Here is a 15,518-nt window from a genome sequence, read left to right on the forward strand (position 1 = left end):
TGAGGCAGGAGAATTGCCTGCACCCAGGAGGCGGAGGTTGCGGTGAGCCGAGATCGCGCCATTGCACTCCAGCCTGGGCAACAAGAGCGAAACTCCGTCTCAAAAAAAAAAAAAAAAAAAATTCTCAGTTCACAAGAATCCTGAGTTAAAAAGAACTGACAATCCTCCAATTCCAAATAATTTCTCGAGAGTAATGATGCATTTGAGAGAAACCCGCAGCCTCCCCGACAGAGGAAACTTCTTCACTGCCTTCCCTGGAAGCAGCAATCTTTGGGGCCCTCATTTGCCTCGAGCTAATGATTTGATTCTCTTCGTTTGCTCATGGGGGAAACATCGTTACAAATCAGTGAGTTCTAGCTTTGTGCACTGAATCTGGAGATCGAGACATTTGAAAAATTACTTTTGAAGCTGACCTCACTCATCTGTGCCGGCCTCGGCAGAGGCTGTGTGGTTAGATGCTGGTCCTGCTTACATAGATGTGCCAGATGGAAAAAAATAAAAGTCCTTTCAACAAACCGAGAAGCGATGACCCAGATACAAAGAATGAGTATTCGTTTCCAGTGTCCGCTGGTGACTCACCTCATTCTGTCATTGGTCAGAGCCTTCCCGTTCTGAGGCAGCACCCTGGCAAAGGCAGGGTTCTGGAAGGACGGGGCTGCCTGGGAGATAGTGATTCAGGAATCAGACAGGGGGGCCAGTGTTGGGTAATTGTATCACTCTACCCTCAGCGTGAGTTAGAAAATCATTGCATTCTTCGACTTCTGCAGCGCATCTTCATTCTCTGCGGTGTGCCTGCGTGTGTGTGTGTGTGTGTGTGTCAGTGAGAGAGAGAGAGAGAGTCTTACTGTGTCACCCAGGCTGGAGTGCAGTGGCACCATGCCTGCTCACTGCAGCTTTGACCTCCTGTGCTCAACGGATCCTCCCATCTCAGCCACCCCAGTGGCTGGGACTACAGGTGCAAACCATCCCGCTTGGCTAATTGTTTTGCATTTTTTGTAGAGACAGGGATTTGTTATGTTGCCCAGGCTGATCTTGAACTCCTAAGCTCAAGCCATCTATGTGCATCGGCCTCCCAAAATGCTGCGATTAGAGGCATGAGCCACCACACCTGGCCACCATTCTCTGCTTTTCACTTGAGTAGATGCATTTACGGGCAAGGGTGAGCTCGGACACAGAAAGCTCTTGCCCAGTTCCACAAACAGAAGAATGAGGAGGAATGAGTATTCACCGTGTCTTGAATACAGTGGAACATCTGGTTTTTGGTTTTTTGGTTTTGAAACAGAATTTTGCTCTGTTGTCCAGTCTAGCATGCAGTGGTATAATCCTAGCTCATTGTAGCCTCGACCTCCTGGGCTCAAGTGATCCTCCCACCTCAGCCTCCCGAGTAAATGGAAGTGCAGGTGTGCAGTAGCACACCCGACTATTTTTTTTTTTTTTTCATTTTTTTGTAGACATAGGGTTTCACTATGTTGCCCAAGCTGGTCTCAAACCCCTGGACTCAAGCAATCCTCCTGCCTTGGCCTTCCAAAGTGCTGGGTTTACAGGCATGAGCCACCATTCCCAGACCCGGTTTTTTCTGGCATCCGTTCCCTTGACACTCGTTTATTAGGGGAATGCATTTATTCCTTAGGGCTGCCGTAACAAATTGCCACCAATATAGGGGCTTCCAACAACACACATGTTGAACCCGCAATTACTTTTGCACCAGCCTAATACATCTCTCTCGGTTCTGGAAGCTGGAAGTCCTGAATCAGTGTCATTGAGTCGAAGTCAAGGTGTCTACATGGTTGCGGTCCCTTGGAAAGCCCTGGGAGAGAATCCTTCCTTATCTCCTCCAGCTTCTGGTGCGATCCCCAAGGCCAGCCTCTCTGAATCCTCTCTGTGCTCTGTCTCGCATCATGTTCTCTGTGGGTGGGTCAGATCTCCTGTGTCATCCTCACATTAGGATCCAGGCCTGGCAATTTAGGAGTCACCACTTCTCAGTTTGTTGAAAGTACTTTTATTTTTATTTCCCCCTGGCATAGCTATCTGAGCAGAACCAGCATCTCCCCCACAGCCTCTGCCAAGGCGTGCCCAGGTGAGTGAAGTCAGTCCCCCAAAAATAATTTTCCAAATGTGTCGGAACTCCAGATTCAGCACACAAAGCCAGAACTCATGATTAATCATCTAGTTGCTTCCCCCTACAGGCAGGATCATCTGCTCATTTCAAGATCTGTACCTTACACACATAGGCAAAAATCCCTTTTTCCAAATAAGGTTCCATTCACAGGGTGGAGAGACGAACAGCTGATCTGTGTGGGGAATATTATTCAGACTATGGCAAGGAATGAGTTGTCACCATTTTGGAAGGATACATTTTTCAAAATAATTTCAACTTTTACTTCAGATTCAGAGGGTACTTCTGCAGGATTTTTTCCTGGGGACATGGCGTGAAGCTGAGGTTTGGGGTGCAACTGATCCTGTCACCCACATAGTGAGCATAGCACCCAATAAGTATTTTTTCAACCCTTGCTGCCATCCCTCCCTCCCAGCTCTAGTAATCCCTAGTGTCTATTGTTACCAGGAATGATGCATTTTTAAATTGATATCTGTCCCAGCTATCCCTGGGAAAGACTGGGAGTGTGGTTACATTGCGGTCGGCAGTGTAATCCTGTTTCTCCACTGGAAAATAAAGACATGGTGTTAAAACTGAAAGAGACCTTGGGAATCTTCCCCTTAGAGCTTAAAAATATGTCAGCCAGGTCCTGGGAGGTCAGAAGGACCAAACGGGGCCAACCCCCCGCACCCCGCCAGCATCTCCTCCACCCATGTTGTCTGCCCACGAGAAAATTAAATTATCTTTTACTGTAGCCAAATTCCCCTCAATTATCCTCTCTTCCACTTTTGTTCTGTTCTTCCCCCTCCTGGAAGACGGAATGAGCCTTTACTGCATGCGAATCGTTGGCCTTCTTACCAGCCCGGGTCCTGACACGTGGGCTGTGCCTGAGGAGCCTTTGGAGGCTCTCAAGAGGCAAAAGACCGCTGAACAAGCTCATGTTCAAGTGGTTCCAAAGTACTAATGTAAAAGGGGGAGGGGGGAGCGAATATCAGCCCTCCAAGTAGAGAAAGAACGTTTTACAGCTATTTAAACATCGGTAACAAGAAACCTTTGACATAACTAGCTTCTCCCAAACGAGCAAATAAATACTCTTACTAATGTAAGAAACATGAATAAACACGAGAGAATTCCAACAAAACTCAAGGGGATCAACTGTTTTCTTTAACTTTTCACATCAGCAGCTTTCAAATTCTGTCAATTTAGCATCTAAAACAAATTGACACGTGTTTAGCATATCCATATGCAATCAAGGTGCTGCCATCAAACACCATATGATTCTTTTCATAGTTTGATAAAAATAAATTCTATTATAGAGCATGGGGCATTTGAGATAGACTTATGAATTCCTTTTTTATTAATGTTTTGTGTATTTTTCATATTTCCAGATAGTTTCCCCCAATGACATTGATAATTCTGTTTTGTTTTGTTTTTTAAATGATAAAGAGAGTTTAGCTTACACGCTTAGGTCTCAGCAAACTCCCTTGGTGATGGTGAGAGAAACTTTCCATCATTAACAAAAAACATATGCTGAGGTTTAGATGACATCAATCCGATTCCTGTGGAATGATGGGATTTGGGAGTTCTGTGCAGTTAAAAAAAAAAAAAAAAAGAGCCTTATAGTTTACTCAGAACCATAATTTACACCAAAGGGAACAGAGAGGAGAATAAAAGACCATTAATAAGAATCTCTTCTCATTATATCAGAGGATATGAGGCAATGACTAATAAGAACAAATACAGCTTATATGTATGGTGTTATTGTGATGGAATGTGTAGCATCACCCATGGCAAGCCATATTCATCTTAGATACAAGGCTATTATCATATTCTCAGGGGAATCTTTATCTCCAGGGTGTTGGGTTCATTCCTCCCTCCCAAAACCCTGCTCTGCTCACCCATTCTAATCTCCCTGTTGGCCCCTTCGTTAGTCATGTCTTGACCACAGACACCACCTGACCAGGCTAACACTCTTGTCCTCCTCCTCCTGCTCACAATGAGGTAGCTCCCTGGCATTCTCTTAGACTCTCTCTTCTCCTTTTCTTTCAACAACTTTACATGAATCAAAGATGCTAGATGGTGCTAAACATTTTTAGAAAAAAAAAAAAAAAAAAAAAAAAAAAAAAAAAAAACACCCACAGCAGATGTTCTCAAACTTTCCTGCCTTCACTAAGAAGTTTTCTCTTGACCTGCCTCTTTCCCAAAAGTGACCGTCCACTTTCTCTTCTTCCCATCACTAGCAAATATCTTTACCCATGGACCACACTCATTTCCTCCCTTGGGTCTTGGCTCCAGCCATCTTCATTGCTCTGTGATGCTGCCCTTGGAAACATGGTTGAGGTCTCATTTCCAACCCAGAAACCCATTCTCAAGAGTTTCTCTTCTTTAAGCTTCTGCCTTCTCTCCCCTCTGAAATCTAACCTCGCCTGGTTTCCACAGTGCCCTCCTTGCCTCTTCCTGGTAGCGCTCATACTTCCCAGAGCCATCATTATATTTGATTGTTTTCTCTCTTCCACATACCCATATTTGTAAGAATTTACGCTTGGCCCCTTCCTTTTTCTCTGAGACCTCATCTACTTCTGCTCCATTAAACATCTCCCATACACACATGGCTCCCGAGTCTTTAGCCTCTCCCTAGTGAGGCTCAAATTGTCATTGATCTACTGAATCTGTTTACTTGGATGCCTCTATTTAACTCGAACTCATATTTATTAGCCCCTCACCTCATCTTAGTGCATTGTATGCTGCTGCCGCAAGTTACCACAGACCAGGTAACTTACAAAGAAAAAAAAAACTGATTCTCCCACGGTTCTGGAGTCTGGGAAGTCCAAAAACAAGGTACCAGGAGTCAGGACTTGTTCTCCTAGTGTACAGGATGGTGCCTTGTATGCTGGGCCTTCCAGAGGGGACAAAGCTTGTATCTTCATGTGGCAAAGGAACAATGGGGAGTTGTCGGGGGGGAGAGACAGAGGAAAAGAGAGACAGGAGAACCCACCCCCACCCAAACTCTTCTTATAGTGGAGCCCTCATGACCTAAACATCTCCCATTAGGCTCCACCTCCCCAAACTGTTACACTGGAAGTTATGTATCCAACACACGCATATTGGAGGGGACAAAAACCTTCAAACCATAGCATTCCCTTCATCGCCACTGTACCACCATTACATGTCATATCTCAAGGGGTCACTGTTTATCCATGTGAGAAATCAAGGCCACATTTTTTTAGTTTCCCTGTCCAATTGTCATCCTCACACTGACCTGGCAAAATGTTCCACCAAGTCTGTGGATAACTTCCCTCACCAGTCTTTCCCTTTCTCCTTATTCTCTCTGCTGTTTTCCTGGTTCAACTCATTAGCTCCCTGAAGACTAACATAGAAACTGGTAACTCCCATTCTCTCCTTTGTATTTTTTGTCATAGAACCCCCGCCCCTCTGCCAAAGTTTTTGTTGGGCACATATCTGCCCTTTCCCCAGCCTCCCTTGCAGGTAGTGGCAGCATGTGACCAAGGTATCCATGAGCTATGAGAAGAATGGGCTGGCCCTCTGCTGCCTTTTTTTTTCCCTGACGGCTAGTTTCTATAGGTATTGTTTGATGGGCAAGTATAACACTCTTTGGTATAGCAAAGATAGCAATGAAAGCTAGGTCCCCTGAAAAGATTTTCTTGTGTGCCTACTAAGCTATATTGGACCTGTACTTAGAAACAACCTTATTTCTCATTGAAAGCTTATACTGCCATCATCACCATCACCATTACCATTATCATCATCACCATCATCATGATCACCATCACCATCATCACCGTCACCATCATCACCATCGTCGTCATCACCATCAAGACTTCATCAACATCACCATCATCACCATTACCATCATCACCATCACCATCATTATCATCATCAATGCCATCATCATCACCATGACCATAACCATCATCACCTCCTCATCAGCACCATCACCATTACCATCATCTTCATCATCACTATCATCACTATCACTATCATCACCATCATCACCATCATCACCATCACCATCATCACCATCATCATCACCATCACCATCATCACCATCACCACCATCATCACCACCATCATCATCATCACCATTATCATCACCATCACCATCATCACCATCATCATCACCATCACCATCATCACCATCATCATCACCATCACCATCATCACCATCACCATCATCATCACCATCATCATCACCATCATCACTGTCATAATCATCACCATCACCATTACCAACATCTTTGCCATCACCATCATCACCATCACCACTATCATCATCACCATCATCATCACCACCATCACCATCACCATTACCATCATCTTCACCATCACCATCATCTTCACCATCATCAGCATCACCAACATCATCACCATCACCAATATCGTCACCATCATCATCACCATCACCATCATCATCACCACCATCATCACCATCATCATCACCATCATCATGACTACCATCACAATCACCACCATCATCATCATCGTCGTCATGATCGTCACCATCATCACCATCCCCATGGTTTTCCCCTAATATCCGCTTTCTGTTCCAGCATTTTCCAAGCTCTTACATTACATTTAGTTATCACATCTCTTTATGCTTCTCCTGGATGAGACAATTTCTTAGACATTCTTTGTTTTTAATGACCTTGACAGTCTTGAGGACACAACTTGGCAGGTATTTTTTAGGATATCCCTCCGTTAGGATCTGTCAGATCTTTTTTCATGATCAGACTGGGATTACAGGTTTTGGTGAGGAAAACCATGGAAGTAAAATGCCATGTTCATTGTATCATATCAAGAGTGCCTTCAAGGACCTACCAGCGGGGATTACGGTAATGGACAGTAAAAGCTGTCATTGGCAGTTTCCAAATTAAGGTTCTTTCCTTTTCTTGCTTTTTCAGCCTCTCATAAGTCAACACATTACGATTGCAGTATATGTCACCGCCTCGATTTAACTGCATTTGGAGAATTAAGGTAGAGGCTTATGTCATATTTTGGATGCTGTGGACGGATAAGTACTAGTGAAGACACCCATCAGGAATAGATTTTTCCCCCAACGTCCAAGTTGGACTCAAATCAAATCGTTTGTGCACCAACATGAAGAGTAAGCCCTGAAGAATAAAAAGAAGTCGAAGGAGAAAAAGAACGAAAAGAGAAAAAGTAGGAGATGAAGGGAGAGGAGGAAAAGAGAAGGAAGAAGAGGAGAAAGAGGAAGGAGAAAGGGAGAAAGATAAACATTTTAAGGTCAATTTCCCCATAATGGATTAGACACAAAATTTCTTCCACAGAAGGGTAAGTCTGCAAAGAACTGAAGCCCTCAGGTGATGGCGTGCACTGCCTCTGAACCACAGCTCACTTTGCAACGGGAAAGGATATGAACCGGAGTAGAGACAGGACAAGTTTGTTCTGTGTTTGACTGTTTTCAACACCATTCTGCCCATGAATGCCAGCCTCTTCCCACCCTGCGCTTGCTCCAGTTCCAGGTTGAGGAGTCAGTCTAAGCAAACTTTCTTCATACTTTCTACCATCAGCCCAACTCTAGGCAGATTATGTACAGTTATTTATTCAACATGTATCTTATCGGCAAGTCTCCTTCCTGCCTTCTTTCTACCTTGCACAATATTGAATCTCTGCATTTCTATTTCCCAGTTAAGCTTTGATTTTTCAGCAAGATCCATACATCCAGGCATTGATATGAGTTGTCAGCAAGTAGTGGGGGCAGAGTGAATGCTGAGGGGCCCCAGAGCTCCCTGAAGCTGAGTTCCTTTGCTTGCCAAAATGCTCTCATATCCTGTTTTGCATGCCATGTGTTAGACAGTGCAATTTCCATCCAGTGGAGATACAGCTGTTTGTATCAGTTGCAAACCAGCTAAAGACACGCAGCCCCAGCTTCTGCAGAAATTGGCTAGGGTGCGAGTTAAACTGTCCCAATTTGCTAATGAACATACAGAGGGAAAACATCTTTTCAGCTTGGCTGCGTAGTTGCAAAATATGTCATTTTCTCATTCACATAATTGTTGGACATGATCAAGTGGAAAATGTAACTATTTTTAAGGTACTCTTTTTCCCTATAATGGTGACTCTTCAAGGGTGCACATCAGAAAGATACATCTGGGATTTTTTTTAATAGGTGGTTAAGATTTTCTCCCCTCCCCCAGACCTACTGAAAAAGAATAGGTGCATGAATTTTGCGAATGTTCTCCCTAGAATTTTGATTTATAATCCTGGATAAGAACTTTGCTTGAAAGCAGTGGGTGACTGGGTTTAGAGCTGCTTCCAACACTAAAGTTTAGGATTCTATGAAGCTTTAAATTTGGATGGAGTGAAAAAAAACAGACATCCATTAATGTTAATAAACAGCTGTACATTAGGAAAGTGAATACAATCATAAGCTAAAATATCTCTTTATTTTTGTTTCCTGGCATGAGTGCATTTGCCTCAGAAATAGTCTCTATGGAAGCCACCATGTGGCCCCTACTGTGTTTATCCAGCCCACTTCCTCCTCCTCCTGCTCTCCAAATATCTTTTGCATTACTCTCCTCAACCCACTAAGTGATTTCTTCTCATCTCTCTTTCTGCTCAACCTCAAAAAAGAACGTTTTATATTGGATTATGTGATCAGAGAACTTGTGAAGACCTTATGGTTTATAGCACATGTATGCCATCGTTACTGTCATCACACAGGCCTGATGTTTCTGTAAGTGAGTGATCTATAGCTATAGATATAGATATAGATATAGATATAGATATAGATGACCGAACAATCAATGAGCTCACTGCTCAATGCACACAGAGGCTAATGCCATGACACTGGCTTTTGACAAAAGAAAAGCTTTATTGTGAGTCACCTGGCAACGAGACAAGAGGTAATGCTCAAATCTATCTCTATGAGCTGGGCTTTTTGGTCAGGTTTTATAAGCACAAAGTAATTCAACTAGATCTGATTGGACCTTGGAATGAAGTGATGCCATGGGGCATGATCTGATTGGATCTTGCCATGGGGTGATGCCAGGAGGCACGATCTGATTGGCTCTTGCCATAGGGTGATGCCAGGGTTCAATCTGATTGGATCCTGTATCTCGACATGTGGCATCTGCTTCTTCGTTCAGCCCCTACTCCTCACTTAGGTTTCTCTCAAGTTGCATGCTTGGGTCATCTGGGCACATTCAGGTTACATGATTCTCAATGTGAGGGTTCATGGCAACCGAAGAACAAATCACAGTTTTGTTACATGAAAGTTGAGCCAGATTTGTCTGATGCCATTTATATATATATAATAATATGTGCACACACACATATGTATACATATATACACACACATATAGTTTCACGTTACTTAGTCACCTCTTAGGCATCATTTTTTTTCGTTCACAAACCATAAAAAATGATAAACTTTATAAGGATGTCTATTGAATAGAGACAGCATCTTTAGCTCTTAGACTTTGGAAATAGCATGAATTTTATATTAGTTGAACAAAGAATCAGAATAACTTGGACTGTGCTACCATTACAAGAAAACCAGAGAGATCAAGAAAGTAGAGTGCAAGTATGTTATCTGGACGTCCACCGAGGGTGGCCAACCACCTAGTTCCCTCAACACGTAGGGGTTCAGTGCTGAACACACCCTGGGATGTGGACGTTCAATGCTAAAACCAAGGAAACCACAGGCAAACCAGTGTAAGCTGGCCACCATACTTACACTTCCCGTCAAGATGGAGTAACAGAAATAGGGTTTTCCCTCCAGTCTCAAATGACCAAAAAGTAAAGAAGATTAATTCTCAAAAGAAGATTAATTTTTAAAATAAAGGGAAAATAAATAAATTTTCAAAAGGGAAAACAAATGACAGTGATTCTCTAGAAGCAGAAAAACAAAGTGGGACCTACGGTGGCCCCCGCTCACTGCCTTGAGAGCATTTCCAGGCTATGACTTGAAGGCAGAAACTAAGAGAAGCCTGGGAAACTCCCTGAGTTGAAGAGACGTAGCTGAGAGAATGGACCAACCATAAATCAACCTACTAGAAAGCGTCTCGCCATCAGAATTCTCAAAACATCAAAGCGACATACCTTTGAGATAAGAGATTCTGGAAATTTTCAAACACAGCTGGGTCAACTCTTGCTTCTATCCCTTATAACCCTAATGTAAGATGTTTGCAGTGTGCATCGGGCTGTTTTCTGGTCAATGCAAAACGTTGAGCCAGCTCAAACACTGTCGGATTTACACTATTGATTTTTAAATGACTTCTTTTAACAAGTTAGATATATTGTGTAATAGTCCGTCGAATATTTTGAGGGGAACAAAAGAATGCAAACACAATTTGATGGACTTTAAAAAAAAATCATTATAGGTCAGGCATTGTGGCTCACACCCGTAATCCCAGCACTTTGGGGTGCCAAGGTAGGAGGATTGCTTGAGCCCAGCAGCCTGGGAAACATAGCAATATCCCATCTCAAAAAATTAAAATAGAATTAAATAAAATGAAACATTTTTTTAAATCATTATAATTCTATCCCAAAAAGATACAAATCAAACCCAACATGAGTAATTCACCTATTAAATAACTTAGTACAGTGCCAGTTAAATGGGAAACTAGGTCTATACTGAGAAAATCGAATTATAGTTCATGCTTTGCTTTCTGATGTTGGGTTATCTCAAAAGAAAGACATTTTTACATAAAACATCCAGATAATTACAGTTAATTTGAATTTGCCATCTTTGATTTTGTTTGTAGATAACAACGATGTTTACTTTTGTTTAGTTACTGTAAACCTCAGTCTACAAACAAAGAAGATGCCTTCGAAACTATCCATCTATGATTTAAAATTATTTGCTTTAGCAAGACTAAGCAGAAAAAGAACTTAGCAAATGCTATAGTGGATATGTCTTGTTCCTTTAGTGGTATTTCTTACTATTAGAGTTTCTTTGCACTCAATTTATTTGGGATTTAGAAAATGTAGCCTTGGCTCTACAAGCGTGGGAAGAAAGAAAGCCTTTACACTCTCCGGATGTATAACAAAGATGTGTATTTCAAGCCTATAGATGCTTTTCTGCAACAAAAAAATATAGTCTCAATGGGTTATCCAGACTGTCTTTATGTTCACCGAAGTGTTAGGCTATCCAAGATTAAAATTCCCCAAGCCCATTAACCTCATTCATTTTTTTCTGATTACAACATAAGCAACGCTTTCATGACATCACTAAATAACATACACATGTGGTCACAGTTGCAGATACATATTTCCTGGCCGTGCGCAAGATGAGGCACTGCTTGCACAGGCTCCCTTAAGCAAAATGTCACATTCCACCTGCAGACATCTGCCTACCCAAATGTGGGTGTGCAGGCAGTATACCCTAAGAAAAAATCTGCTATAAACTGTCAGAAGACCAGACACGCTGCAGACCTCAACAGCCTCCCGCCCTTAGGCAGCCGTTTCTACAAGAAATGATGTGCAGATTTTCCTACGCCCAAGAGCTGTTGGTTAGACAGGCATGGTTCTCACACATTGCATCACTGTTCCCCAGTTGAGAATTAACTCTATCTCAGTCCCATTCTAATGTCCCCAGCAGGTATATCAATCCTATGATTCCTCTCTGTTTATCATCAAATCACCATTACAGTAAACAAAAGTCAGATCACGTACTAAAGAGACTTCTCCATCCATAGCATGCTATTCTTTGAAAGTAGAGGGCTTTAAAAAAATAAGAATGTGCACAATTTTGCATGCTGGTTTTTTCAGGGAACTTAAAACACATGGTTACCCTAGAGGAAATGGTCACATTCTTCATTTCTGTCAATGCCTGTCAAGATCAAACTTCCTGGTTCGAGACTAGAAGATCAGATCAGAGCAGGAATACAAAGAAAGAGAACACAGGTGACTCAGACACTTCCAATCACAGTAAGAAATGGCCTCTGGAATGGAGCTCAGGTTAAAGACTAACTTCTGATGAAAAACCTCCACCAGTCGTGTCTCTAATTTTTTTTAAGGCCCAAAACCATAGGATTTCTCAGATCTCAGTCTGTGGCTGTCTCGGTCAGCTTGGGCTTCCACAACACAACACCGTATACTGAGCGGCTTATAAACAGCAGACACTTATTGCTCACAGTTCTGGACTCTGGAAGTCCAAGATCAAGACGTAGTAGACTTAGCGTCTGATGGGGACTTCCTTCCTGGTTCATAGACAGTGTCTTCTTGCTGTGTTCTCACACAATGGAAGGGACAAGGGAGCTCTCTGAGGTCCCTTTTATAAGGGCACTGATTTCATTTATGGGGCTCCACCCCCATGACCTTATCACCTCCCCCAAGCCCCAGTTTCTAACACTATAACCTTGGGGGTTAGGATAAATGTGGAGAGCACATGACCATTCAGACCATAGCAGTGGCAAAGGCTACTGCCCTGTGTCGCCTAACAACAGAGATACATTCTAAGAACTACATCGTTAGGTGCTTTTGTTATCATGTGAACATCGCAGGGTGCACTGACACAAGCCTGGATGCTCTGACCTACTACACACCTAGGCTCCATGGTTCAGCCTGTGGCTCCTGGGCCACAAATCTGTATAACAGCTTACTGCACTGAATACTGTAGGCAATTGTAACACAATGGTAAATATTTCTGTATCTAAATTCTTCCAAACATTAAAAAGCACTGTAAAAATATGGCATAAAAATGGTACATTCGTAGAGGGTAGATTCATTATAATTTTAAGAAATGACTGTCATATATGTAATATATATATATATATATATATCCAGGAGTTGGAGGCTGCAGTGAGCTATGATTGCGCCACTGCACTCCAGCCTGGGTGAACGGAGAGGATGGGGGGAGAGGAGGGGAGGGGAGGAAAGAGTGTTAATATCAGAGAATTTGACAGAGAGTGGGAAACCAGGAGAGAATAATTTGGAGTAGAAAAAAAAAGGGAGACGGTAGATACGAAGGTGGTTTGCAGAAGAGCAAATCAGATCGTTTCTCCTCACAGCCAACTTGTCGATAGAACAGTGTCCCCTTGCTCTTTCTGGGGGTAATGAAAATTCCCGCTCAGTAGGGGCTCTACCGTTACAGGTTAGGTCTGGTAAAATGCCAGGGCTGTTTGCCTGTTGCCATAATTAAGTAGCCATTGACACGTGAGTAAAAATTAATCAGTTAGTGAACTGTCAGCAAGTAGGTTGTCGAGCCTGGAATTACCAGGAGTTTATCTGCTAAAAGAGAAGCTACACTCCAAAAAGGGGTTAATTGGAAACTGAACACAAGTCCCTCTCACATCAGGATTGTCCAGAGCGCAGACTGACCTTTACAAATCCACAATAAACATCGGTGACTTCTTCAGAGGAGTTCTGAATGATGCTTTTGCCCAAGGATTTGGAAGAGTCACTTTTTCATGTGTCATCCTCACTTGCGGCGGACATGCGTGTGTGGCTTCATGATTGATTGCCTTCTGCAAAGTCTGATTTGTTACACAAGTCTATGCTGGTTATTCTACATAGGTGGTCCCGTTCCCCATTTGTTTGCCGCTTTTTCTGCCGTGCGGCCATCACTTAAAATGAACTTTACTTTAAAAAAAAAAAAAAAAAAACAAAATGTGTCCAAGGCAGGAACCAAGCGTAGGCACAGATGAAATGCCAAGCCGGGATGAACAAGGGGTTGCTTTGTCCCCGGCTGATATGACATGGGCACCACCAACCAGATGCCACTCTATCCCCGTTAGGGACATAAAATGAGCTTCTCAGGGCAAATCAGAAGGGCACTCAAGGAGAGTCAGTGATCTGGTTTGGATCTGTGTACCCACCAAACCTCATGTCTAACCGTGTTCCCCGGTTTTGGAGGTGGGGCCTGAAGAGAGGTGATTGGCTCATAGGCGCGGCCCCTTCGTGACCGGTTTGGCACCATCTGCTCATGGCTGTTCTCACGACAGCGAGTGAGTGAGCACGAAATCTTGCGGTTGTTCAGCAGCGCGTGGCACCTCCGCCATGGCTCTGTCTCCCTCCTGCTCCAATCACGTCCCATGCCGGCTCCCCCTCCGCCTCCCACCGCGATTGACAGTTCCCGAGGCCTCCCCAGAAGCAGAAGCTGCCTTGCTCCCCGTACAACCTGTCAGCCAATTCAACCTCTTCTCGTCATAAACCATGCAGTCTCAGGTATTTCTTTTCAGCAGTCCTGGGCGGGACAGGGAGTCAAGGAAATGACGGCGTTCTCTGTGAGCAGCAAGCACGGTGACCGTGACCACACAGTCATCTTCAGCATTTGCGCTGTCACTGAGCTCATTCAAGCTAAGCTACCTTCAGTAGGGACTTGCCCTGCTAGAGAGCATGTGCATTTTGACGTTACCTGTCCTCAGACTGACCCTTGGCTGATTTTCACGGTAAAAAGCCCACCTGTGGGTAGAGATGTAAGATGCTAATGAGACCTGCAGTGCATGAACAAGCGTGTCGAGCCACTGAGCATGTCACCCAGAGGACCTCCCAGAGCCTGCTGACTAGCAACACCTTCCTACCCGCTTATGAATCACCATGGAAGACTCGTAAAGGGAGATTCTCCAGCCGTCATCAACACTGCCTCGCTCTAACTAGCAGCCTGTCCTGAATCTGCTCTCTCAGGGTGTACTCTGTATTCTGCTCCTGACTTTCAAAACACTCTTTTTGTTTTGCAACAATCTGCTCCATGCTGTATCCCCTTGGCTGTGTCTTGTTACTTAAATTCTTTTAAACTAAAAAGGCAAGAATCAAGATATCATAACGTCCATCAACAATGTGAGAACCGACTAACACAATCAGAAAATGAGGAAAAGCGCAAGCCATGCTCACTGTGGCACTGGGTCTCCTGTCCCTTGCTCCCCTCTCCTCAGTCACCCTCGAGGTTAGAACGTGAAATGGGTCCGCAGGGCTGCTGTCCTCGGGGGCTGCCTGCATTCCTTCTTTCATGGCCTCTTCCTCCGTCTTCAAAACCAGGAGCGTTGCTTCATCTCTGCCTTCTCTCTCTGTCTCTGCCTCTCTCTGTCTCTCCTGTGCCTCTGTCTCTGCCCTTCTCTGTTTCTCTTTCTGTCTCTGTCTCTCTCCATCTCCCCCTGTCTCTCTGTCTCCCAGTCTCTGTCTCTGTCTTTCCCTGTGTCTCTCTGTCTTTGTGTGTCTCCATCTCTGTGTCTCTGTCTCTCTCTATGTCTCTGTCTCTGTGTCTCTGTCTCTCTCTATGTCTCTGTCTCTGTGTGTGTGTCTCTGCCTGTGTCCCTGCCTCTGTCTTTGCTTCTCTCTCTGTCTCTCTTTGTGTGTCTCTCTCTTCTTTCTTCATTACGTGTCTTTCACTCCTTTCTGCTTCCCTCTTCCAAGGAGCTTGGTGTTACACTGACAGCATCTGAATAATCCAGAATAAATCTCCCATCTCGGGAGTCTTGATTTGGAAATCCTGTTTGCCATG

The 15,518-nt window shown here is 43.7% G+C and overlaps 1 non-coding gene across 1 annotated transcript; it reads right to left on the reverse strand.

The window, feature by feature from the left end:
- Positions 1-13,685: 13,685 nt before the first annotated feature.
- On the reverse strand, positions 13,686-13,820 carry LOC120366698 (small nucleolar RNA SNORA48). Its single transcript, XR_005581277.1, has one exon. It is a non-coding gene; the product is annotated as a small nucleolar RNA SNORA48 (small nucleolar RNA).
- Between the last annotated feature and the right edge of the window lie 1,698 nt (positions 13,821-15,518).

This window comes from Saimiri boliviensis, chromosome X (genome assembly GCF_048565385.1).
Source record: "Saimiri boliviensis isolate mSaiBol1 chromosome X, mSaiBol1.pri, whole genome shotgun sequence".
Lineage (NCBI taxonomy): Eukaryota > Metazoa > Chordata > Mammalia > Primates > Cebidae > Saimiri > Saimiri boliviensis.